Source organism: Drosophila novamexicana, unplaced genomic scaffold (genome assembly GCF_003285875.2).
Source record: "Drosophila novamexicana strain 15010-1031.04,08,12 unplaced genomic scaffold, DnovRS2.1 tig00000564-arrow-pilon, whole genome shotgun sequence".
NCBI classification, from domain to species: Eukaryota; Metazoa; Arthropoda; class Insecta; order Diptera; family Drosophilidae; genus Drosophila; species Drosophila novamexicana.
Genome location: NW_020824810.1, coordinates 3,241,541 through 3,253,601, shown reverse-complemented (window position 1 = coordinate 3,253,601; position 12,061 = coordinate 3,241,541).

The following is a 12,061-nucleotide window of genomic DNA, read 5'->3' as shown; positions in this document are numbered from 1 at the left end:
TTTTGGCCAGGTCAAGCTCATTAGCATGTGCTACAGGTAAACAGATCTATTAGACACGCAGTGTGAAGAGTTTCATCAAATATACAAGTAAATAAACGCACCGATTTTACGCTTAGTGATGTGATCTCTTAAGTAGGCAACACACAGCTATCAAAATAGAATAAATAAATACCTTAAGCATTCTATGAATGGGTGTAGGAGATTAGATGAGAAAGTATACTTAAAAGTAAAATAATAAAATTAATCAAATTAAACTTGGCATTCCGATTCAAAGCAAAATGTCTACCCCGAGCTTAAGTTTCGATTCAAGATCCATTATTACGGATGCATCTGATTTGAAAGATGTTTTTCATATATTTTACAGCTTGTTATATATAAAAATATTTATATATATATAAAATAATACCTTACGCATGCTACGAATGAGATGAGATGAGAAAGTATACCTAAAATGAATATAATTAAATTTAGTATCAATACAAAATATCTATCCCGAGCCAAAGTTTCGATCCAAGATACATCATAATATGTATCTAATTTTTGCGTTATATATTATTATATATGTATATGCTGTATTCCCACACACACCCACAAATATTTGTAGACTGTTTTTCGTTGTGATAGCTTATCTACAGGTAATCCGTTTACCTACCAATTTTTATTTGGCATTCCGCGACAAGCTGAGAGGCCAGGGTCTGTGACCATTTGTGCCGCTTCCTGCTTCTGGTGTGGGGCAACAAAGTTGCCGCCGCGATTGCGCAATAACTGAGGACGCGCCGTCGCCGTCGCCGACCTGAGTTATTTTTAGAGCACGTCGCACTTTTGCAGGTCTCCAACTGAGTCTGGCCCCGAGTCTGGCTCTCTCTCAGTCTCTGTATCTGTATCTGCATCTATGTGTATCTGTATCTTACGCGCTGGCATAACTGTGTATCAGGCGTAGGTTCATGCTTAACGAGAAAAAAAAAGGGTCAAGCGCGTTTTTGGTTTCATGAATAACAAACAAAATCGCTTCTTAGGAAATATATTTTTTTTTTGGATTTTCTTCTTTTTTTTTGTGTGTTTTTTTTTTGTCATGACAGGAAATTCCTTTCAGCAAACTCATCAAGCTAAAGTAAACGCTGCTGTCGAAAAGCGTAAAGTTGCACAGTTTTTGCTGCGAGATTAATGACATTTTGGGCAAAGCACACACAAACACACACACGCACACCCCACCCCCCCAGGCTGTCAAGCAATGCCGCCCACTTACGCATACGCAATATTTGCATATGACAGCAGCTGCTGCGGGGTGGGGGCCGCTGGGAAGGGGGGTTGGGGAGCGAGTGATAGGGTCTGTCGTCGTTTGTTATGCAAGCAGTAAATTTTCAATAAATATACATAAACCAACAAACAAATCAAATCAAAACGACGCAGCGAGCCACACGACGACGGTCAATCAAGCAGCCAAACTGACGCTGCCCGCTGCCGGCTCTGTGTGTGTGTGTGCTAGTGTGTGTGTGTGTGCGGGTGTGCGGTTGTGCGGTTGTGTGTGTGCGAGTCGAGCCTCCCACAGCCTAGAGAGACAGCCGCCGCATCATGTGATCCATTGGGACGTTGCGTTTTGTTTATTTTCTTTGCGCTCGAACGTCACGCGTTCGTTTGCATTGCACATACGCAACGTTGGCCGAAAAGCCGACACTTGCAAAGTGCTGGGCACATATTTGCCAATTGTTGTTGTTGTTGCTGTGATCTAATGCACATAGACGAGAACAGAGAACAACAGCAAGTAGAAGAAGAGGAACGCCTCATTAACGCCAGCTCGAGACTCGCGTCTCGAGTCGCAGCTTTGGTAAACAGGAAATCAGCAGCATTTTCAATTGCCACGGCCAAAGTTTTAGAAAAGCGCGCGCTCAAAATTTCTACAGCTTTATAGAGGGTATTTAAGTTTTGCCATGAAATGTGTAAAGTCTACAGATATAACTTGATCGGGTTTAATTGGCGTGTCGATATAGCCGAGATCGTCTCTTTCTAGGCAAACTAGTCTCTCAGCTTAAGCTAGCTTTACCATAGTTATATGTGCATACTCAAGTCGAAATTGGCATCGATCAAAGATATCTCAAACAAAACTGGCATTAGTTTATAATAAAATCTCAATCGTCAGAATTGTTCAACATTTTCTATTATCATTATTAGAAAATATTCTAAGCAAGGTGCATAACTATGAGCTTAAGATTTTTTCTGATAGATCTGCCGCGATCAAAGATTAAATTCCTATCCAAGATATCTGAAACAAATCTGGCATTAAGTTATATATTAGCAAAATCGTATTTCTTAGAACTGGAACAACATGTTTAAATATTTCCAGCAAGGTCAACAATTATCTGCAAAAAACTAAGCCACATGCTAACAAGCGTATTGAACATTCGGTGTGTCGCAGATAGTTTCTTTTTTTCTAGTTGTTGTTGTTGTTGTTGTTGTTGTTGTTTATTTGCCATCTTAGTTGCGTGAAATTGTTGTTTGCTTATACTCTACGCCCTCTACGCCCACTCGCCCCGCCCTGTGCTGTGTGTTTTACAATTGCCGTTGTTTTCGTCTTCTATCGGAAGAGCAGTCAAAACTTTGCAGCATAATACATAAAAGAAATAAACCATCTAATATCGTAGTCGTCGTCGTTGTCGGAGCGAATGAAAATAAATATCGTCGCACATTGAAATTGGATCTGTTATTGAGTCTTTCGATAATGCTGTTGACAACTATGCAAGAATTTTGTTATTGTCTGAGAGCCGCAATTGTACGTGGAATTATTTTCATTATTATTATTTTTTCAATTTTTTTTATTATTGTTCTTGTGATGTTTTCATTATTGCAACTGCATTCCTCAATTGGTGGAACTGTTGCAGCTGCACAAATCGAAACATTTTGCAGACAGTTTTCCGCAAAAGCAAACAAAACAAAACAAAACACAACACAACCTAACCCAACCTTAACACCTTGTTGGCAAACAGCATAAAGGTGTTAAAAAAAGGAACATAGATCTGGTCTTTTGTTAGCTTGAAGATCGGGCAATCAAATGCTTGCCAAGCTATATGATTTGTTAAAAGGAATAAATACAATAATTGTATTAGGTGTTGGCAAAGAGAAGCAGTTAGTCTTGCAAAATTAAAACAACAAAAAGTTGACGCTAATTCCATTTTAAAACAATTATGTTTTGATAAGATTCTAACTAAAAATCGTTCTATATAAATCAAGTTTTAATAAGTTTTTCATGTTTCAACTTAGGCTTTCCAAATTCTTTAAATATATTCCCAAAAAGTCTGCAGATCTTGGCGGAATTGAAAACTTTTTTAAGTTCTGTTAACAATTTCATTTAATTTATAATTTAATTGGATCAGTTACAATAAGGTTTTAATATGGCTCTCATTTCGCTCACCTTTTATTTTTGGCAGCAATTGTTGTTAGGCAATTTTGACAACTTTTATGAATTTAAATGAATATTTTGTATAGCTCAATTTTCCCAAGAAAATAACAGAGCAATCGCAAAAAGCCGATATAGTTTATTTATTTTTTTTTTAGTATTATTATTATAATTTATTATTGCAGTCAATTTGCGTTGTTTTGCGAGCTTTTTGGCCGCACGCTTTTCAGTTAATAAAACGTTGCTCAACTTTTATTATCAGTTAAATTAAATATTTATATAAGAACTTAATTATGCATATATAAATATATATATATATATATATTTAAATTAAAAACTGCCTAGCTGGGCATTAAGTTGCTGTTTTTTTATTTAAGCGCGTCTTTTGCCAACTTTGCACAAATTAAAATTGTATAAAATTTAAATGTAAAACGAACTTGTTGTGGACAATTTGTTTAAATCATTTGTTGCACAAAGTGTTTGGTTTGGTTTTTATTTGAATTAACAACTTTTCGCGACAGCAAAACTTTCTGTTTCGACTTTTTGGGCGGATTGAAATACGTGCGCCCCAACTGATGGTCGAATGCCGACTGAATTTTGAAAACCAAAGTTCTCGTTTGGGTAGCCAACAGCCAGAGAGAGATGGGAGAGAGATGGAGAGAGAGAGGGAGAGAGAGAGAGCAAAAGAGAGACAGCTAGGTAGACAGTGAGAAAGAGAGAGTGCGAGAGCGAGAACTTTGCAAACGTTTTGAGAATTTCATGTTGTTGCTATTTCTGTTGACTTGTTGCTTCGTGTTTAAGGACTACTTCGCTTTTGGGCCTAAAAGCATTTGCGAGTGTTGTTTTTTTTTTCATTTTTAAAGTGTGCCGTTGAAAATTTAAATTTCATTTTAATAAGTTAACTGCAAGCGCATAAGAAACAGAGAGGGAGAGAGAGAGAGAGTTTGTGTTAGTATTGGGCGGAACCTGCTGCAGTTTCTGCTGCTGTTGCAGTTGTTGTTTGTGACTTGCTGAACAGCTGATGTGGCTCATGGCTCTTTAGTTGGCATCTTTAATACCCTGTAGCAATCAAAAATGCCTAGAATAATGACAGCATAAAAGTCTTGCAGGCAGTTCCCACTCGTAGAAAGTACAAACGTTGTTGATCAGCCGCAATAGCAGAGACTAGAGCTGTCCAATTCGTTGTGTACTTCCGCAGACGATCAAATTGAGAGAATAGAGAGAATAGAGAATAGAGCTGAATTTTTGAGCTTTAGCTTGACTTGTCTTAGGCCTTGAGGTTTGGATTGTGCGGCGATCTTCACGCGAACATGAACAAACGCATGAATTTCGTCTATATAGAACACGTTAAACTGATTACACATATTGTTACAGGGTATTTTCTAGTGTAGCTAGCTGTAGTTTTGCTTAATATTAATATTTATTAATATTTTGTGTGCGTCAAAGGGTATTTTCAAGTCAAACTTTTCTTTGCATTTAATATATCTGTGCCAGTTAATATTTAGAGGGTATTTTCTAGTGTAGCTTGTTGTAGTTATGCCGTTATAGGGTACTTTCAAGTCAGAGACTGCCTCAACTTTAACTGTTCATTTGATATTTTTGTGTCATTTAATATTTACAGGGTATTTTCGAGCGTAGCTTGCTGTTAAATACACTTAAACTAAACACAATATATAAGCATAAAGCCTGTATTATATTTTCTAGGGTATTTTCAAGTCAGAGACTGCCTCAACTTTAGCTTTTCATTTAATATTTGTGTGTGTGTGTGTGTGTGTGTGTGTGTGTGTGTGTGTCTGTGTGCATTTCCGGCTGTGAACAGATATGTGTGTGTGTGTTGTTGTTGTTGTTGTTGCCAAGCTGCTTGGCTCATTAAATGCAGCAAGTGCCATGCTGCGGCCATATAGTAAACATCAGCATAAACATAAACATAAAAATATCTGCCTGGCCTTAACTGTCTATTGTTTGCAGCAGCAGCAGCAGTAACAAGCTTACTGCTAACTGGGCAGCTGCTAACTGGCAGCTGGCAAGCGAGAAAAGCGATTTCTTTATGGCGCAAACAGCGTCATAATTTAGATCTAATTGCCAGATATTTGTTAAAGCAAACTGCACGTCGTCGTGCACTCGTCTTGCGCTGGATACTCTGTCTCAAAATTAAGAAATTTTGATGTGCAACGGACAGAGACGGCGAGCGAGAAGGAGATGGAGTAGGAGAGGGAGAGGTGGAAGGAGAAGGAGACGGCGTTGAGCTGCTCTTGGCCCCCTTTTATAGGGCGATGGCGTGCCGCGCGTGCATTAGGGCTCAGCTGCACTTGCTCCATGCCTGCTCGCTGCCACGTCCATCCCCCTCCACAGTCGTGCATCTTTTTGCTCGAACTAATGACATGGACAGCGGCAATGCATGTGGCTGCCACATTTGGCTTCGAAGTCTGCGCTGCGTGTGCTGGCATTTTGATAACAAACAAATAATTAAAAGAAAATAAAGCGCGTACCACATGACGTATGCGCAATCAGCTGGCCCAGCAATTTGTGTGCCACATTTGATATTTGCATTAAACGCTCAGATATATGTTTATAGCGCAGTCTGGAAACAATTTTTCTTTATTTATATATAAGTTTCCGATATTTATAATTGTATATGCAGATTTCCGGCTGTCGAAATTAAATGCAAAAATTCAAAATGCCACGTCGCACATCAAAGTGCAATATTTGAGCATGGGCACAGGAAATGAATCAGTTTTCGATCAATGACAATAAATAAGTTTATGGCGACAAAAATATGCCCACATAAATTATGCAGCCTGCTCTTTGGGTCATGCGCGGCGTATGCGTAATATTTGGTCCTGCCAGGAACAGGAAGCGCTTCAGGGGCGATTGTGGGCGTGTCGGGCACGTTGACCATATCATATATCAAATGAAATGGTTGAGCAAACAAAAAACGATTAATGGGCAAACATCAAAGTCAACTGCAGTAAAAGCTCTTTAGATGGAGAGCGAGATTTTCATGGCACAATGCAGAAATGCGGCATTTATCAATTTGAATGCACACGTTTCTCACGCTAATTAGTGCAGGGCAGGTATATTTAGTAAAAGGGTGAGAGAGAGAGAGGCGGGGAGGTGGGGGCAGCTTAAGTGGCGGCAATTTGCGTTGCCTCAAGGATATTCGATGACAAAAAGAAATTGCCTTATGTTAAGCTGTCTGCCCGTTGTCTCGTCTAGACTGATTTCTCTGTGTGTAAAGTGTGTGTGCGAGTGTGTGTGCGTGTGTGCTTATGCATGTGTGTGTGTGTATTAGTCCGCTTAGGCTTGTTCTGCTGTCGGCACTTTACATCAAAGCAAAAGCCATTGCAATTGGCTAGACAGCGTCATTATAATCCTCGTTAGTCGGTTTGCAGTTGGACAGCGCATATGTGTGCGTGTGTACGTGTGTACGTGTGTGTGTGTGTGCGTGTGTGTGTTTGACTATGTGCAACATAGTTGTATGTGTGCGGCATGTTCGTGTGCATGTGCATAAATTAATGGATGCGCCTATATTCAACTTAAATTATTCAGGTAAGACTTTGTGCGTGTGTGCGTGTGTGTGTGTGTGTAAATGTGCCATGCGTATTAATTATGTGAAATGTAGCATAAAGATTTTGTACATTTCAATTTATAATCGAAATTTGACGAAAAACGAAAAGAATTGCTACAAAACGACAAATCAAATTTGAACAGATTTATATTCCGCAATTATATTGAAAGTTTCTTTTAAAACTTTATATTCAATCGGTTTCTACTTGCACTGCTTACTCATTGCAATATTTTAAGAGCTTGTTCCGAATAGTGTGACTGCTTTTACCTATTTAATGAAATATGCAATATATTCCCAAACTTGTTTTATCTTTTCGAAAATTATTCTCAATGTGCGTTACGTTTGAAAGCTGAGAATTTGAATTTATCTGCCCGCGCACAAAAGTATGCAGTAAATTTTGTATACTTGCACAGCAGCTGACAAAGCAGTTACAACTGCTTGCGTATGGACTAATGCACTGCTTAGTCATGAATGTGCAACAGTTGGTGCGTGTCTCTGCTAAATGGATGTAGTTGGCAACACCAGCCAAATTCAATTGGTTGCGTTCAATTTAAAACCGGAAGCAATTCGACTTTTAGATAAATATTTTAAATATAACATTTATGGCTAAGTGGCAGTTAAATAAGGCATTAAACAAGCGTGGCTGGCACAGACCAACTGCTAACTATATGTAAGAGCTGCTGAGCTAAAAGAATGCCATTCTTTATGCAACTCACATGCCAATAAAGCCGATAACTATTTATGAAGATAATATACCCTTTTTTATATTTATAACAAAAACCCGAAGCGACTGCAGCTGCAAGCCGCAGGCCACGCCCCTCTGCCGCCCGGTCGCCTGATTTGAATTTTAATTACGCCGAGGAACACGTTCATGTGATGTGTCGAGAGCATTTAACAGATAGTTCGATGATTTTATGACGACAACGTGCGGACGAGTGCCTCGAGTTGACAATAAAATAATGCTGAAATTACAATTCGAGCTGATGAGCCGAATGTGACACAAAAGACGAGAATCTTGGCCTGACAAAAGATCTAGTCTGACATTGGGCTAGTGGTACTTTACGCTTGGCTATATATATTCAATTCAATTTGTTGCACGATCAATGCACGACCCCGAGTCAAATATTGTATTTTTGCCAAGTGCCAAAAGCGCTTGAATTGCGACAAAACGGTTCAAGATTCGATATGCTGCTCGTCTCGGATTACGCGCCCGATTCTGGCTTTGGCACAGTTGCGGGCGGACCGGAAAGCGCCGCCTGCATTTTATATAAGATATTGGGTTTTATTTTCATTATACCCTGGCAGAGGGTATTATGATTTTGTTGAGATATATGTGACGCATAGAAGGAGACATCTCATCAAGCATATATATTCTTGATCACAGCCGAGTCAATATGACCATGTTCGTCTGTCCGGATCGGATCTCCATATCATATAGCTGCCCTAGTTGATTCTTGTATGAACAACTTTTTTGTTGGGTCTGCAAGGGTATTCAATCTTCGGCGCGCCGAAGATAGCCTGGTTTCTTTTTTTTTTTTGCTGCCAGGCAGCGAAAGTGTTTCGCAGAGATCTCCCTCTCTCTCTCTCTCTCTCTCTCTCTCTCTCTCTCTCTCTCTCTCTCTCTCTCTGTCTCTTATTTAATTGTTTCTATCAAAACTTATGTTTTTTACAATTATTTCCATTGAAAGGTGACATTAAGTAGGCGTCGAGAGTTTCGCCTCGCCTTGAGTTATTCATTTGCCCAAGATTAAGCGATCGCAACCACGCACCTGCGACTGCTACACTTTCCGTTTCAATTAGTCGGGCGACAGCAATTTGTGCTCGTTTTTTTTTTTTTGTTTATAACATATATACCCTTATATATATGTAGTGTATTTACCTGCCAGACGGCGCCTGGCTCGCAAAGGGGTTGGCCATTTGGTTTTTATGGCAAGGGTTTGAGACTGTTTGAGATATTGATTGGCATTCAGTTTCCATTCAGTTTCCACAAAAGTGCCGTGGTTTATTTATGAAAACAACGCAACCCAGGCAAAATATTGACTCAATAAAACAGGGCCATAAAATAATGTGCTTGTTATTTGGGAGTATTAAAAACTTAGGCCTACAAAATATTGCCTAAAGTACAAAGTATTTTGTAGAACAAACACGTTTTATATTTAGATTGATTCTTAAATTGTTGAGCACTAAAATAAAAGTAATTTAATGAATTTTAAGGCAGGAAGTTAAGTGAACCGAACCAAGGAAGTCTTATCCATATCGGACGACTATATATATATTATATAACGCTCAGAATTAGCAAAGCTCTTATAATATTAATCAAATGGACTGCAAAGTAAAGTCAAGAATGTTTCTTTAAAAAAAAAAGAAATTTGATTTTCACTTTTGCACTTTTTTGAACAGCAACAAATCAATGTCGCTGACGTCAGAGGCCAGAGACACCTGCATTGAGTTCACCTTTAAAATGGCAGGCAGCACTTCCTTTTGTCAGCCCCTACCCTCCCTCTACCCCTACACCGCACCGCCCCTTGCACGTAGACGCCCCACACGTTGACCAAATAAGGCGCCGGCTCACAATATTTTCACAGCTGCAACAAAAGGCAACAGCTGGGGCAGAGCAGAGGGCGGGGGTACGGCCAGTAGTAGCTATAGTTATTTAGTTATTGTTGATGCGACTGCAACGACATACATATGTACGTGCAGGGAGATATAGCATGCATATACTTACATGGGGCCTGTGTTTGCCTGTGCTGATAAATTGATAAATGCATCTAGAAGCGCGAAGCATTCGTTATGTTGTAAATGTGGAAAAGTGCATGAAACTTCCGTCAAGTATGGCGACAGATAATTCTGACTACGAGCTAAATTCAATGGGGGGGAGGGGCAGATAAAAGGCGAAGCCAGTTTCACAGCAGCAACTGCATCATTCAAAATGAATTGGAGTAAAGATCAGCTCAAGGGCAGCCTCTAGTAAGCGAACCCCATTTGAAGGCGAAACACAATTTCAACAGTTCAATTTATACTCTATACTCTATCGCACAATGTATAACGCATAGAAGGAGACAACTGCGACACCATCAAGTATATACTATTCCTGATCCGTATCAACAGCCGAGTCGATATAGACATGTCCGTCTGTCTGTTTCTATGCGAACTAGTCTCTACCTTACTAATACTACCTTTTTCTGTTGCATGCAGCTTATATGTGGGAAACGGTTGGATCGAACTACTATATCCTAAGGCTGTCGGTCGAAAAATAGGCGCTAGTATGAAATTTGTTTTTGCTTTTCAAGATATCTACAAAATCCTATTAACATCGGACTACCATATCATATAGCTGCCATAGGAACAATCGGTCCAAAATGGAGTTGTTGTATGGAAAACTTATTTATTGTTCTCAAGATATCTGAACCGTACTCGACATTATTTTCCCTGTGCTTCTTAGATACGAGCAAGGCATAATGAAAAGGTTGCGTCTGCAAGGGTATTAAAACTTCGGCGTGCCGAAGATAACACTGCTGACTCGTTTGCTTTTTTGTTGCTGCCACAAGCACATGTTGCAGCCATTTCAAGTGCAGCAGCAACACTGAAGGGGCGCGGCGCACCAAAGGGCAGACGCGTGCGAGGGCGACTGCTGGGGCATGAACTTCAATTATATGCAACAGTATGTGTTGCTGCCTTCGTGCTGGCCATAATTGCTGTCAAATCAGCTGGCGAGCGCATAATTATGCCTATTGCATTATGATATTCAACTTGTGCTTGTGGGCGTGGCACAGACACAGCCGACACTTTGTGCGTGCTCCAAAACAACAATTTCCATCAATGCCGCATTTCTAGTTGCATCGAATGCTTACTTTGGAAACTTTTTAAATTGTTTTGCCAGCTTCAAAAAGAACATATATATAGCTGCTCGTTAGCGACTGCCTAACTGTTAGATACCCTGTAGTTAGAGATTGGTTTATCAAGCTAAAATCAACAAAACTTGTATACTATATGCTGATATATATATAAATCCAGCATTTGAATCAGAATATAGATTAACTTCTTGTTTTTACTGAAATAGACAAGAGAGGCAATAGTTTTTAATTACCCTATTACAGGGTATTAGAACACACTGTTGTCTGATGATGATATATACCAGAAGGATATAGGTCCACCATTCAAATTAGAATAGAGAAAGATTCCTGGTTTTTGCTAAGCAAATAGTTTTAATTTAATTTATTTAAAACAAGTAGCTCTTTCTTTAGTACCAAGCACTATTACAGGGTATTAGGGCACAATGTTGTTTGGCATTTTCACCGCGCCAACCCCAAAACAAAATAAACACAGATGTTTAAGACCTCGAACTATAGTATTACCTATTTATGGCTTTTAACAGGAATTTTATTTATGCATAAGGCATGTGCCTCGAATTCAAATTCGAGTTTGAAGTTGGAATACTAAATTGAAATTGAAATTGAAATGTAATTGGTATTTCGTAGCTCGTAACGCAAGCTGTGAATTGACATTTATGGGGCGATTCAATTGGCTTATCAGCGCTTGAACTTTCTTAGGTTTTTATTGTTTTACAATTGTGGCTGATAAACGGCAAACTAATTCAATTACACAAACACACAAGGGAGCCAGAGCCAAGTGCAGTAAATGGAAAGACGTGCATCTTATCAGGGCCCTGTCTGTGCTAGACCCCGAGCTCTCGCTGGCAGACTCGCTGCCTCTCTTTCTCTCTCATTCGTTGATTCTCTGGCGTAACTAAGTGCTTTCTAATTGAGCCGCATGTCAAACTGCCTGGCAACGCATATTTGGCTAGCATTCATGTCACGGGCACATAAACTGCGGTCGCTGCACATAACCTACCCTAACAAATTGTTGGGCTACTTTTCATATCGCACTGTGTAGCTGATAAGCTTATTTTATTGTGTATAAACAATGCGTTATTTAGCGCTGCTCCCGGTATTTATTTTGCTTACAAGTTCAATGACTGCAACAGCATACTGGGCTGAGCATTTCGGCTATATAAAGCACATGCCCGCAAGCACTTGCATGCACAACTAATATACATGCATATACATATGCATAAATATATACATACACACACACACACACAC